The sequence below is a fragment of the Eubalaena glacialis genome, chromosome 5 (genome assembly GCF_028564815.1).
Source record: "Eubalaena glacialis isolate mEubGla1 chromosome 5, mEubGla1.1.hap2.+ XY, whole genome shotgun sequence".
In the NCBI taxonomy this organism is placed as follows: domain Eukaryota; kingdom Metazoa; phylum Chordata; class Mammalia; order Artiodactyla; family Balaenidae; genus Eubalaena; species Eubalaena glacialis.
In genome coordinates, this window is record NC_083720.1 from 142,473,203 (window position 1) to 142,489,499 (window position 16,297).

At 35.8% G+C, this 16,297-nt stretch overlaps 1 protein-coding gene across 2 annotated transcripts in view; it reads right to left on the reverse strand.

Annotated features, from left to right (window-relative positions):
- Positions 1-16,297, reverse strand: part of GRID2 (glutamate ionotropic receptor delta type subunit 2) — a 1,388,009-nt gene that overhangs the window by 706,686 nt on the left and 665,026 nt on the right. The window lies entirely within an intron of this gene.

The window sequence follows — 16,297 nt, forward strand, 5'->3', positions numbered from 1 at the left end:
GAGATGCTAAGGCTGCTGCTGCCGCCACCAAGAAGCCTGTGTGCGAGCAAAGGTCACTATCCACACCTACCCTCCCAGGAGCCTGTGCAGCCCGCCACTGCCAGGGTCCTGTGGTCCAGGGACAACTTCCCTGGGAGAAGACACGGCGCACCTCAGGCTGGTGAAATGTCATGCCAGCTTCTGCCGCCGAGGCTCGCCCCCATTCCGTACCCTTCCCTCCCCACCAGCCTGAGTGAGCCAGAGCCCCCGAAGCAGCTGCTCCTTTAACTCCGTCTTGTCTGAGCAAAAAACAGACACCCTCAGGCGACCTACACACAGAGGCGGGGTCAATCCAAAGCTGAACCCCGGGAGCTGTGCGAACAAAGAAGAGAAAGGGAAATTTCTCCCAGCAGCCTCAGGAGCAGCGGATTAAATCTCCACAATCAATTTGATGTACCCTGCATCTCTGGAAGACCTGAATGGACAATAAATCAACCCAAAACTGAGGCGGTGGACTTTGGGAGCAACTGTAGACTTGCGGTGTGCTTTCTGCATCTAATTTGTTTCTGGTTTTATGTTTATCTTAGTTTAATATTTAGAGTTTATTATCATTGGTAGATTTGTTTATTGATTTGGTTGCTCTCTTTATTTTTTAAAATATATAAATAAATACATTTTTGTCCTTTTTCTCTTTTTGTGAGTGTGTATCTGTATGCTTCTTTGTGTTATTTTGTCTGTATAGCTTTGCTTTTAGCATTTGTCCTAGGGTTCTGTCTGTCCCGTTTTTTTTGTTTGTTTTTTTGGTTTTTTTAATATAGTTTCTAGCACTTGTTATCATTGGTGGATTTGCTTTTTGGTTTGGTTGCTCTCTTCTTTCTTTCTTTTTTATTATTACTTTTTAATTTTTTAATTTTTAATAATATTTTACTTTTTATTTTAACAACTTTATTTTATTTATTTATTTATTTATTTCTCCCTTTTCTTCTGAGCCATGTGGCTGACAGGGACTTCATGCTCTGGCCAGGTATCATGCCTGTGCCTCTGAGATGGGAGAGTCGAGTTCAGGACATTGGTCCAACAGAGAACCCCCGGCTCTACAGAACATCAAACAGCGAAAGCTCTCCCAGAGATCTCCATCTCAAAGCTAAGACCCAGCTCCACTCAATGACGAGCAAGCTACAGTGCTGGACACCCTATGCCAATCAACTAGCAAGACAAGAACAGAACCCCACCCATTAGCAAAGAGGCTGCCTAAAATCATAATAAGTTCACAGACACCCCAAAACACACCACCGGACAAGGTCCTGCCCACCAGAAAGAAAAGATCCAGCCTCATCCACCAGAACACAGGCACCAGTCCCCTCCACCAGGAAGCCTACACAACGCACTGAATGAACCTTAGCCACTGGGGGCAGACACCAAAAACAACGGGAACTACAAACATGCAGCCTGCAAAAAGGAGACCTCAAACACAGTAAGTTAAGCAAAATGAGAAAACAGAGAAACACACAGCAGATGAAGGAGCAAGGTAAAAACCCACCAGAACAAACAAATGAGGAGCAAATAGGTAGTCTATCTGAAAAAGAATTCAGAGTAATGATAGTAAAGATGATGCAAAATCTTGGAAATAGAATGGAGAAAATACAAGAAATGTTTAACAAGGACCTAGAAGAACTAACGAGCAAACAAACAATGATGAACAACACAATAAATGAAATTGAAACTTCTTTAGAAGGAATGAATAGCAGAATAACTGAGGCAGAAAAACGGACAAGTGACCTGGAAGATAAAATAGCGGAAATAACTACCACAGAGCAGAATAAAGAAAAAAGAATGAAAAGAAGTGAGGACAGTCTCAGAGACCTCTGGGACAACATTAAACCCACCAACATTTGAATTATAGGCATCCCAGAAGAAGAAGAGAAAAAGAAAGGGACTGAGAAAATATTTGAAGAGATTATCATTGAAAACTTCTCTAATATGGGAAAGGAAAGAGTCAATCAAGTCCAGGAAGCCCAGAGAGTCCCATACAGGATAAATCCAAGGAGAAAAATGCCAAGACACATATTAATCAAACTATCAAAAATAAAATACAAAGAAAAAATATTAAACACAGCAAGGGAAAAACAACAAATAACATACAAGGGAATCCCAATAAGGTTAACAGCTGATCTTTCAGCAGAAACTCTGCAAGCCAGAAGAGAGTGGCAGGACATATTTAAAGTGATCAAAGGGAAAAACCGAAAACCAAGATTACTCTACCCAGAAAGGATCTCATTCACATTCGACAGAGAAATTAAAACTTTTACAGATAAGCAAGAGCTAAGAGAATTCAGCACCACCAAACCAGCTTTACAACAAATGCTAAAGGAACTGCTCTAGGCAGGAAACACAAGAGAAGGAAAAGACCTACAATAACAAACTCAAAACAATTAAGAAAATGGTAATAGGAACATACATATCGATAACTACCTTAAATGTAAATGGATTAAATGCTCCAACCAAAAGACATAGACTGGCTGAATGGATACAAAGACAAGACCTGTATATATGCTGTATACAAGAGACCCACTTCAAACCTAGGGACACATACAGACTGAAAGTGAGGGGATGGAAAGAGATATTCCATGAAAATGGAAATCAAAAGAAAGCTGGAGTAGCAATTCTCATATCAGGTAAAATAGACTTTAAAATAAAGACTATTACAAGAGACAAAGAAGGACACTACAGAATGATCAAGGGATCGATCCAAGAAGAAGATATAAAAATTGTAAATATTTATGCACCCAACATAGGAGCACTTAAATACATAAGGCAAATGCTAACAGCCATAAAAGGGGAAATCGACAGTAACACAATCATAGTAGGGGACTTTAACACCCCACTTTCACCAATGGACAGATCATCCAAAATGAAAATAAATAAGGAAACACAAACTTTTAATGACACATTAAATAAGATGGACTTAATTGATATTTATAGGACATTCCATCCAAAAACAACAGAATACACTTTCTTCTCAAGTGCTCATGGAACATTCTCCAGGAGAGATCATATCTTGGGCCATAAATCAAGCCTTGGTAAATTTAAGAAAATTGAAATCATATCAAGTATCTTTTCTGACTACAACGCTATGAGACTAGACATCAATTACAGGAAAAAATGTGTAAAAAATACAAATACATGGAGGCTAAACAGTATGCTACTAAATAACCAAGAGATCACTGAAGAAATGAAAGAGGAAATCAAAAATTACCTAGAAACAAGTGACAATGAAGACACGATGACCCAAAACCTATGTGATACAGCAAAAGCAGTTCTAAGAGGGAAGATTATAGCAATAAAATCCTACCTCAAGAAACAAGAAACACCTCAAATTAAAAACCTAACTTTACACCTAAAGAATATAGAGAAAGAAGAACAAAAAACCCCCAAATTTAGCGGAAGGAAAGAAATCATAAAGATCAGATCAGAAATAAATGCAAAAGAAATGAAGGAAACAATGGCAAAGATCAACAAAACTAAAAGCTTGTTCTTTGAGAAGATAAACAAAATTGATAAACCTTTAGCCAGACTCATCAAGAAAAAAAGGCAGAAGACTCAAATCAATAGAATTAGAAATGAAAAGGAGAAGTAACAAGTGACACTGCAGAAATACAAAGGATCAAGAGAGATTACTACAAGCAATTATATGCCAATAAAATGGACAAGCTGGAAGAAGTGGATAAATTCTTAGAAAAGCACAACCTTCCGACACTGAACTGGGAAGAAATAGAAAATATAATCAGACCAATCACAAGCACTGAAATTGAGACTGTGATTAAAAATCTTCCAACAAACAAAAACCTAGGACCAGATGGCTTCACAGGCGAATTCTATCAAACATTTAGAGAAGAGCTAACACCTATCCTTCTCAAACTCTTCCAAAATATAGCAGAGGGAGGAACACTCCCAAACTCAGTCTACGAGGGCACCAGCACCCTGATACCAAAACCGGACAAAGATGTCACAGAGAAAGAAACTACATGTCAATATCACTGATGAACATATATGCAAAAATCCTCAACAAAATACTAGCAAACAGAATCCAACAGCACATTAAATGGATCATATACACTGATCAAGTGGGATTTATCCCATGAATGCAAGGATTCTTCAATATATGCAAATCAATCAATGTGATAAACCATATTAACAATTTGAAGGAGAAAAAACATATGATCATCTCAATAGATGCTGAAAAAGCTTTTGACAAAATTCACACCCATTTATGATAAAAATCCTCCAAAAAGTAGGCATATAGGGAAATTACCTCAACATAATAAAGGCCATATATGACAAACCCACAGCTAACATCATTCTCAATGGTGAAAAACTGAGACAATTTCCAGTAAGATCAGGAACAAGACAAGGTTGCCCACTCTCACCACTATTATTCAATATAGTTTTGGAAGTCCTAGCCACAGCAATCAGAGAAGAAAAAGAAATAAAAGGAATCCAAATTGGAAAAGAAGAAGTAAAGGTGTCACTGTTTGCAGATGACATGATACTATACATAGAGAATCCTACAGACGACACCAGAAAACTGCTAGAGCTAATCAATGAATTTGGTAAAGTTGCAGGATACAAAATTAATGCACAGAAATCTCTTACATTCCTATACACTAATGATGAAAAATCTGAAAGAAATTAAGGAAACACTCCCATTTACCATCGCAACAAAAAGAATAAAATACCTAGGAATAAACCTACCTAAGGAGACAAAAGACCTGTATGCAGAAAACTATAAGACACTGATGTAAGAAATTAAAGATGATACAAACAGATGGAGAGATATACCATGTTCTTGGATTGGAAGAATCAACATTATGAAAATGACTATACCACCCAGAGCAATCTACAGATTCAATGCAATCCTTATCAAAGTACCAATGGCATTTTTCACAGAACTAGAACAAAAATTTCACGATTTGTATGGAAACACAAAAGACCCCAAATAGCCAAAGCAATATTTAGAAAGAAAAAGGGAGCTGGAGGAATCAGGCTCCCAGACTTCAGACTATACTACAAAGCTACAGTAATCAAGACAGTATAGTACTGGCACAAAAACAGAAATATAGATCAATGGAACAGGATAGAAAGCCCAGAGGTAAACCCATGCACATATGGTCACCTTATTTTTGATAAAGGAGGCAAGAATTTACAATGGAGAAAAGACAGCCTCTTCAATAAGTGGTGCTGGGAATACTGGACAGCTACATGTAAAAGAATGAAATTAGAACACTCCCTAACACCATACACAAAAATAAACTCAAAATGGATTAAAGGCCTAAATGTAAGGCCAGACACTATCAAACTCTTAGAGGAAAACACAGGCAGAACACTATATGACATAAATCACAGCAGTATCCTTTTTGACCCACCTCCTAGAGAAATGGAAATTAAAACAAAAATAAACAAATGGGACCTAATGAAACTTATAGGCTTTTGCACCGCATAGGAAAACATAAAAAAGACGAAAAGACAACCTTCAGAATGGGAGATAATATTTGCAAATGAAGCAACTGAGAAAGGATTAATCTCCAAAATATACAAGCATCTCATGCAGTTCAATATAAAAAAAGCAAACAACCCAATCCCAAAATGGGCAGAAGACCTAAATAGACATTTTTGCAAAGAAGATATACAGATTTCCAACAAACACATGAAAGGATGCTCAACATCACTAATCATTAAAGAAATGCAAATAAAAACTACAATGTGGTGTCACCTCACACCAGTCAGAATGGCCATGATCAAAAAATCTACAAACAATAAATGCTGGAGAGGGTGTGGAGAAAAGGGAACTCTTTTGCACTGTTGGTGGGAATGTAAATTGATACAGCTACTATGGAGAACAGTATGGAGGTTCCTTAAAAAACTAAAAATAGAAGTACCATACGACCCAGCAATCCCACTACTGGGCATATACCCTGAGAAAACCATAATTCAGAAAGAGTCATGTACCACAATGTTCATTGCAGCTCTATTTACAATAGCCAGGACATGGAAACAACCTAAGTGTCTATCAACAGATGAATGGATAAAGAAGACGTGCACATATATACAATGGAATATTACTCAGCCATAAAAAGAAATGAAATTGTGTTATTTGTAGTGAGGTGGATGGACCTAGAGCCTGTCATACAGAGTGAAGTAAGTCAGAAAGAGAAAAACAAATACCGTATGCTAACACATATATATGAAATCTAAAAAAAAAAAAAAAAAAAAAAGGTTCTGAAGAACCTGGGCCAGGACAGGAATAAAGACACAGATGTATAGAATGGAGTTGAGGACACGGGGAGGGGGAGGGTTAGCTGGGACGAAGTGAGAGAGTGGCATCGACTTATATACACTACCAAATGCAAACTAGATAGGTAGTGGGAAGCAGCTGCATAGCACAGGGAGATCATCTCGGTGCTTTGTGACCACCTAGAGGGGTGGGATAGGGAGGATGGGAGGGAGACGCAAGAGGGAGGAGATATGGGGATATATGTATATGTATAGCTGATTCAGAAAGTAAAAAGCAGAAAGTAACACACCATTGTAAAGCAATTATACTCCAATAAAGATGTTAAAAAAAAAAAAGAATATTCAACTCAAAAAAAAATAAAATAACAGATATTTTTCTAAGACACTGAGGAAATAAGCCTGGTCTACTCAAGCAAATATTTTATTTTACTGCTATCATAATAAATTCTAAAACACTGTGGCATTATGCAGTGTCCAGAACTTTCTGGCTTATAAAATAACAATTCATAACATGGAGTTCATGGTATGGTCTTCATTTATTCATAAAGTCTACATAAATACATACATATTGAATGTGGAGAACCAAAGTATAAGAGAATAACATTTTAGATAATAAATTCGTAGGCAGAAACCATTCATAGAATTGTCTCCTGATTTTTAAAGTTAGAGTGAGAAATGAGAAAGACCCAGGATGGTGCATAGTGCACAATAAATGATTCTAAGTACAAAGTGAAGTTAGTTAATAGAAGTTTTGAGTCCCTGTGATATAATGGCGGCGTCAAGCCCTGAACTTGGGGGAACCAAGAGAGATACCATAGGAGCAGATTTAACAGGATGTCAAAGCTAGAGGCACTAGGAAGAAAAAGGTTAGACAAGGATAGACAAGGATAACTAGATACAAGGATACAGGATAGACAAGGTTAACTAGATACAAGTTTGGAGCATCACAATCACCTTGTTGGTTTTGTGTGTTTCTGTGGGGCTGTGTGTGAGGCCTTAGAGTTATGACAGATACCTATAAACATGCAGAAGAATTAAACACAGTCAAAATCTGCAATCTCTCAGTTCTTCTTTAGCTTGTGTACACTGCCTTATAAGCAGCGGCAGCACCACAGAAATATCACTGCTGTACCACCTACATGGCCTACAGAAAAATTCAACGAATGAAACTAGAAGCAGCAAACACAGTCTTTCAGTAACTATAAATACGAAAGTGCACTTACTTAAATTATTAGCCATTTTCTTTCAATCTTCATTAGCATTTCTTTAATTAAAATTCTTTTCTTTGCATCCTAAAGATGCCCAGGAAGCTACTAATGTAAGTCTTTAGGATACATGCAGCATATTCTAACTTCTTGTGACACTAATGATACCTTGCAGTGATCAGAAATGCCCTGGAGCACACACAAGGTTGACATAAGCTCCTTCAAGCCACAAGTTTATCATATACATGATTATGGCTTGAATATATTTAAATGATCACTAATGTGCCTTGTAAACATGCCCAGGTTGTCTCAGAAAGTAAGGTATATACAAGAAATAATGAGTTAATTAACCAGGATACTTAAGTAAAAACCACAACAACAAAACTTCAATGTTCTCTTTGATTTTTCAACATTAACATGATAATGCAAAACCAAATATCATTTTAGATTCACTAAAGACTGACTTGAACATTTATTCCCTATAATGCCTATTGAACATGATTTTCAAAAGATTTCTTCATTCCTCTATTTGAAAGAGGTTCTGCAAAGTCTCTTTTCTAAGTCCAAGGACAATAGTGACCTTAAGCTTAAGTGTTTTTGGTAAGAAAAATGATGATTTCTTACAAGATTGCACCTCATCTACATCTCTTTCTTTTCAAATATCCAGTTGCTAGATATTATCAATAGATATACCAACATTTATTTCTAAGTTTCTGTTCTTGAAAATTGTGCAATGCTTACTAGTAGATAAACTGAAGAGGTTGAGTTCAGACATTTTATCTGAACTCAACAAAGCTTTTTTCCATGTCAAAACAAAGGATCATTTGGGGAGACAAGTCCTGAGGACAGAAGTGTAAGATAGAAAGTGACCTATTGGTTTTCTGGAGTTATCTAAATAACTCTCGAAAGTAAAAGAATAGTTTTCTCATGCTATCATTTTTTTAAATCACTTTTTCATGTAAGGTTTTCTTCTCTTATAAAATAAGTTACTTAAGAGTAGTGACAACAGCCTTTTTATCATTCACACACCTATGATCTGATTTTTTTTTTTTTCCACATCATTCCTCATTTTAAACTTCGTCTCTCAAGAAAACAAACCATGCTCTTTTATGTGAGCCTCTCACATGTTCTACGAACATGCTGTACCCTTCCTGGAATAAACACTCCTCCACCCCTTATTTGAGCAGTAAATTTGAGCAGTATTTCTTTTTTTCAGAGGGGGCTCAAAAATAGCCTGTGAAGCCCCTATCTTCTCACAGTGGCTTATGTGCTACTAACTCTTTGTTACCTTTCCACCTTTTGTGTAATGAATTTGTATGATGCATTAGACCATCTGTGTGTCTGTCTCTCTCTCTCCTATGATCTGTAAGTTTACTGAGGACACAGAGTCTTTTAATCTGTATAACTTTAATTAGCACATGGTAGAAGTTTAATAAGTAAATACTGAATTTTAAAAATCATTTTACTCTGGGCTACAGAAGCTGCAGTTTGATTTTTGAATAATTTTGAATGTTACCCGACATGCAATTGTCAAATCCATAATCATTTTTAATAAATTGGTCTAAAAAGCTGAGTCATTATACTTGAGTCTATTACTCCAGCTAACCTATTCATTAACAGACTTTGACATCCTGGCTAGCAAAGAAAAAGGAACTGTCTTCTGGGATGGATAATTATTATTATCTTTTGTAATCAGACACTCAGAAGCATTGTATTTCTTGTCTCACTCCTCTAAAATATGTTAGAGGACTATAGCACAGGACCTCATAATGCCATCCCAGTATTATGCAACAATAAGTAAGAAAGGTCTCTTTCTTGCCTACTTGCTCTCCCTCCAAGAGTGGCTACTTGGCCTGATGTCTCCTGTAGTCTTAGGATAAATGTGAAGCAAAGTTATGCCATGATCCCTTTCAGTGGGAACAAAAGAATCAATGGTTTGTTCATGAAGGATCTTGATGGGCTAAAATAGTTGCTCAGAATGTGATTTCTCCTACTTTATATATATGTATCTTTTCCTCATGACAAAATTATATAAGACATTGCAAACAACTTGTTAGATAAACACACGTCATGTTTTCCCTAATAAACTGATGAAATATATTTCTATAAATGGAAAATTCTATAAAGTTATCTTATATGTCCAATAGGGGAACAAGGTATGTAAAAGATTCAGGTAAAAGTAAGAAAGGGACGTAAGCACAAATAATTCCATATATTTCTCTCATCTCTGAAGAAATAGATTTCTAATTTGCCTTTTAATTAACTATCATTTTTACCTCATTTATACTTGTTTCTTAAATTCTCTTGAATATATGTTCTTACATTCTCTTGAATATATTATTGTCCCTATAATCTAATCAAACTTTTCATCATTTATTGGATATATATTTCTCGAGGGTTTTCTAGAATCTCCCTGTTTAAAGTTTCAAATTGAAATCATAGAATTATCAGATTTGGTAAACAAAATTTTTTTGCATCTGTAAACTTGGCCATATAAATATCTAGGTTTTTTTTCCACTTCAGTTATATTTTAACTACAAAAATAATCTTAGAAATGTGTGGTGGAGTTAGACAAATCAAAATTTTAAATTATGAAAAATATATAAAGGTAGAGTTTCTCTAGATGAAGACTGTCCACCCACAATTCCATACAGAAGGTAAGGCTCTGTTGAGCTCAATTCTTAACATATTAGAATATTTGATAATAGAAACATCAACTTAGATAGTTCATTATTGATTATGTAAAATAAGATATTTTCTCATGAGTTTTGAAAACAATAACAGTTTTTATGAAAACATATGCCAAAGCAGTCTTAGGTCATTCATTTTTCCGTCATTTAAAGCATGAATCAGTTTTTGTAATTTATACGTGGCGACTGACATCTGGGAGGTTCCTTCTAAGAATTAAAGATAAAGTTTCCCTTGTGTAATTTAAACTAGAAACCAATGGTTTAAGTCATAAATGTGCAATGTTAGTTTCTAGAGATGGAATGATTCCTATAACAGTGATATTTGACACTAATTTAATTAACGATATTCACATGTACAAAGAAGGAATATTTTAGTCAAAAGGATGAGAGGTTTGTCATTCTGAAAAATGTGGTTAAGGGAGAATCATGAGAAAATACCTAAGCAGTGCTTTACAAGTTATCCAAAGCAGCATTTTTTACACTTTGATTTATACGTCATTCTCTTAAGAGTTGAGATAACTTGAGTCTCCTACTGAATGATACACTTTCAGTATACTGACAAAATCTGACTGCTAATTTAAACTACCTTGAATTCATCAAGGTAATGTCAAACTCTTAACTTTCTTCTCTAATAATAACTCATTCATTTATTCAAAACTGAAAATTATTATTTCAAACTTTTAAATTCAATTGTGTGAAGCCTGTTTTTTGTTCCTAATTTTACAATCTCTATTTTTAGTTTTCTACCCTTATTTTACATATCAGATTTTTCATATGATTTCTTACAATGTTTCTGACTCCTGCTGGAGATCCTAATAAACTTAACCAGAAAAATTTAATGTGAAAATAGGACACACAAAGATACCATACATGTAGTCACTTGTAACTATACCAACCTCAAAAATTACTTAAAATTTAATAACAGATACAGTGCAACTTTCTAAAGAGAAATAAACAACTGAACTTAATAACCATAATAACTTTATATGTGTAATATTTCAAAAGTACTCATTCTCAACGTAACACTGTTTTGAAATTTTGTTGTTAAAATACATAAATTGGCTCATCAATCAGGTGAAAATATACAAAAAGTTTAAGTTATCACAGTAAGTCAGGACAGAATGAAAACTATATCCATTCTGATGAGTTCTCGTCTAATTGCTCCTGCTAATAATAATTGGGTACCCTTTACATTGTTATGGTGTGGAGGAGAGGAATAGGAAAAAGCACTATCTCTAAGATGTACTTCTGTTTATTAGAATCTTGTGAAACTTCAAAGCCAAATTCATGTCCCCAAATAACTATCACCATCTTGGCCCATAATTATCTTTCAAATCTTAGATTGTTTGTACCATTCAAAACCCTTTATGTTTCTTAGTTACTGCTTTCATTGTTAGTGATATTTTCTTTAATGCCTTTATAACCTACATGGAGAGGGTTCATGAATGCACTTCTTTTGTTCTTTCTCCTTTCCCAAGAATTGACAATTCCAGCACTTTTAATACAATTATGGAATTCTAGATGTCTAGGGGCTTGGGAGGTCATCAAATTCTATCTATCCCTTATATAAATAGGGAAATTAAGTTGCTGAGAAAGTTGGTGTTTTGTAGATGCTCAAATAAATACTGATATTCAAATTAAAATAAAATCATAATGCTTATCTATATTCTCCTTATCAACTGTTCTGAAAAACTAAGGAATCCTCAAGAATTATGCAACAAGTAGAAGAGCTATATATTTTAGGACCAACAATTATAGACGTAGTGCTTTGTACCTTTCCTACTGTGAATTCTTTACTCATTACAATCTTTAGTTAATTAAATTGGCAAATTTTATCCTATTTTATCAAGTGTTTAGGTAAAACAAATACGAAATTGCTTATTTCTTACAGAAGAAGAGCTATGTCCTTTTCAGTTTTCCACTATTATTTAGTATAATTTCATGCCCATACTACAAAAGTGTTAAATTATAACACCACTACACAATAATCAGAGCCTAATGGAATGTAGAAATTCTCCAATAATATGAAACCAGAGAGAAATATGAAAGAAGTATTGCTAGTAATAAATAAAAGAAAGTAAATTGTGCTTGATTTTGGTGATAACTAAGGGCATCTAAAAGCTATGTATGCTATATATTTTGGCTAATTTATTGTCTTTATTGGCTAATTTCCTAATCCCTTTATGACTATTTGGAAAATAATAAAGAATAATACTTTTCCCTGAAGACAGTGATTGTATTATAAATGATTTTGATTTCCATTAATTAAGTATATAACTGAATTTTCCTAGGGTATTTGTTTCTATAGTAAAATACATCAGTTTTTTGTTTTTTAAATAAGGATTGTTTTACTAAGAGACATAAGAGTAGACAGGGCACAAGTAGGTGACAGGACAGCAGGAGACTGAATTATGTGGCACTGTATGTAAACGTGCATCAGCTGCACTCCTAATATTTGTAAAGATATAGAAGATTTTTTTGGTATACCAGATATACATTACTAGGAGGAGAGAAAGTGTTTTAAATCCTAAGAAGGCTATTAAGGTCATCTCGACTAAGAGGCTAAAGGAGCCTGTCAGGACCACCTGAAATAGAGATGTGTTGCTTGGTCAAAGTAACCACGGGTAAAAGGTCTCTAGTGACAGGAATCTCCCAAAAGCCCACAAAGATCCCCAAGAAGGCAAAGAATCATCCTTTAAAAGATTCCTGGGCCAGAAGGGTTATGGTAGGTAGCCTCTAATATGGCCCCCAATTATCCTCATGTCCTAGTATTCATGCTCTTTTGTTATCCCTTCCCCTTGAGAAAGTGCTGGACCTAATAACTTGTTTCTAATAAATAGAATACTGATTGTTGGGAGGTCACTTTTCAAAAATATTTATTTATTTATTTATTTATTTATTTATTTGGCTGTCCTGGGTCTTAGTTGCAGCACAGGGATCTTCATTGCTGCATGCAGGATCTTTAGTTGTGGCACGCAAGGTCTTTTAGTTGCAACATGCAAACTCTTAGTTGGGGCATGTGGGGTCTAGTTCCCTGACCAGGGATCAAACCCGGGCCCCCTGCATTAGGAGCATAGAGTCTTAGCCACTGGACCACCAGGGAAGTCCCTGGGATGTCACTCTTGAGATTAATTTACAAAGAGAGGATGGCATCTGTTTCAGACTCCCCTCTCTCATTTTCTTGCTGTGAAAGAAGCCCGAGGCTACTTTATGAGCTGTTCTACGGAGAGGCCCATGTGGCAAGGAACTGCTTTTGGTTTCATCCAGCGAGTATTTGAAGTCTATCAACAGCTGTGGTAGTGAGTATGGAAGGGAATTATCCCCATAATTCCCTTGAGATGGCAGTAGCTCAGCCAATAGATACCTTGATTGCAGACTTGGGAGAGATCCTGAGCTAGAGGACCAAGGGAAGCCATGCCCAATTTTCTTAAGCCACAGGAACTATGAGATAATTAATTTTTGTTGCTTTAACCTGCTAAATTTTGGGGTAACATGTTACATAAAAATAGATAAATAATGCAGGGATAACAAATTATGGGAAACTAGTTCAAGTAACTTGTCTTATACTGTCTTCCACTGTCCCCATGTCCAGGAGACCTAAAGAGATGGGATGAGGAGAAGGGGGGAAGAACTTAGGATTCTTTTCACACCTAGATCTGAGCTGGGGAAAGGAAAAATATTGTACATTATATCTAGTTTTGTACTGGGAATTTTTTTAATGAATGGTGTCTCTATTAGTTCTTAAAATGACTGCAAGAATGTATACTATCTAAAGATAAACTGAAAAGCATGGAGCCTGCCATATTTTCATGGAAGGGCAGGGAAGATAAACTCAACTGAATAAACTTTATAGAGAGACTCTGAGACCAGAATAAAGATACATTTTTCATTATGTTCTTAGTTGAGTTTGTTTAATATACTCTGTATGCATTGCTCTGGAGATCTTTTCTGTTGAAATATTGGACTGAGTGAGTTATATGCCTTGGTGTTCAGTGGGACAGAGTTTGCCCATAGAAGAAATAAGAAATGTAATACAATGTTAAGCCTGCACTAAATAAAGGTCACACATTTACCAGGACACGTTTGGTGAGTATATAAGGGAGCATTGTTAGGACAGAAAACAGTTCAAGCCCAACAGTCATGCAGTATAAAAGTTGCTCTCAATGAGCAATGCAGCAACTGTGAAAGCTTTCACAGGCAGAGTGAAATATTGTTCTACTCTATACCAAGGATTGGGTTATTACTATTGCTGGCTCGTTTATTCTGAACTTTTAATCCCTCAAGTTTGTAGCACCGAAGCTTGATTTTAGAAAAATACAGTGTTGACACACAGAGTTTAAGTGTAAACAACTTTGAAACAACACAGGACAGACTGACTGCCTTGCTTATTATTGCCTTCTATTATTTGAAAACTACTTCCTTTTTTTTTTTTTGGCTTTAGAGTTCTTTTTTTCTTTATCTGTCTAAATCTGCTTTGATGTTAAATGTTAAAAAAAGTGTGTTATGTTGCTTCATTTTTCTTTTCTTCTGCTGTTCTCCTGCCTGGGTATCCCTGTACACCTTCCCACACAGCATCAATGGTGCAGACTGCTAGACATTCTTTAAGACTGCTCAAACGCAGCTCAAAGGTTTTCTCCCCTGTGAAGCCAAGCCCTCAAGGCAGAACTGATCACTTATCTTGCATAGGTACTGTGTACATATTGCCATTACACTACTGACCATATTCTGTGACTGTGTTGGTCTATGTTCAATATTAATCACAATAAGCAGAGCTATTGGCACATAGTAATTTTCCCCAAACATGTTTGCTGAGTCAATGTCAAATGAGTGAATAAATAAATGACATAAAACTTCTAGACTCTTCCCCAATTCCTCTGATTCTCTCTTCCTAAGGTATGGCAACTACAGCTCCAGATATGGTCTTATCAACCATATTAGAGTGAACATTACTTCAATTAATGCAGTCTAATATTTTGTGAATCTTTTTAAACTAGCAGTCAAGGTACTTACCCTGTTGGCTCAAATCGATATTTGGGGCCATTATAATAAAGAATTTATCCTTTCCTAAAGTGAAGTATGGCCTTTGCCCCCAGTTAGTGGAAGTGATCACTAAGACTTGGGAATGTGATAACTGATTAGAATGTCTTTGATTTCCTGGGGGACTGTGGGTCACGCTGGATAGACTGACAATATGATTTAGAGTGAGTGTCGGCCACATCAGATAGTTTTTAGGGTGGGGACTGACCATGCCAGAAATAGTATGATTTAGAGCCAGAGCTTTGGTCCATGCAAATAGACCTCCTGTGATCAGCCACAGGGACAATCAATCATGCCTACACAATAAAGCCCTAATAAAAATTCTGGACATTAAGCCTGCAGTGAGCTTTTCTGGATAAGAATTCTCTGAGTACATTACCTCATATCAATGCCAAAAACGTAAGGCTGCCCAGACTTCACAGAGAGAGGACAACAGAAGCTCCACGTCTGGTACTTAGACGCTGCCCTAAAACTTTCTTCCTTTGGAGGATTTTATCTGTATCATTTTCCTGTAATAAACCATAATGATGAGTAAACCACTTCCTGGAGTCCTTATAGCAAATTATCAAACCTGAGGTGGTTTGGGGAATAGCCTGAATTTGAAGTTGGTTTCAGAAGTGAGGATGGTCTTATGTGGACTGTGCTTCCCTTTAACTTCACAGTTGGCTATAGCTCTCCACAAGGGCAAATTAGTATGTGTGTGATATTGGGTACAGATACTTGGGTGAAAATATTTCAGTGCCACATAACTTTTTTATTTTCATTTCACACAAGTCCTAAGGATTTTGTAATTAATATAAATATCATATTTTATAACAAAAGTAAGACTTGTAGTGGCCTTCAGAATAGAATGACCCACAAGAGCTGCTGAACTCTGGACGATATTGTTCTTTAATAGAAAGTGTGGCTATAGCAGCTGTTCCTCAATCCATGGGTGTTAGCTTATTTTTTGGTTTAATTTTTTGGTCATTTCTGAGAAGTGGGATTCTATTTCCAAATTACATGAAGTATCTATTCTATATTTTAGCCTAAATATTATAAAACATTTTCCTTCTGTGGATATCTCCTTAATAAGAGAAAACAAAACTAGTATTG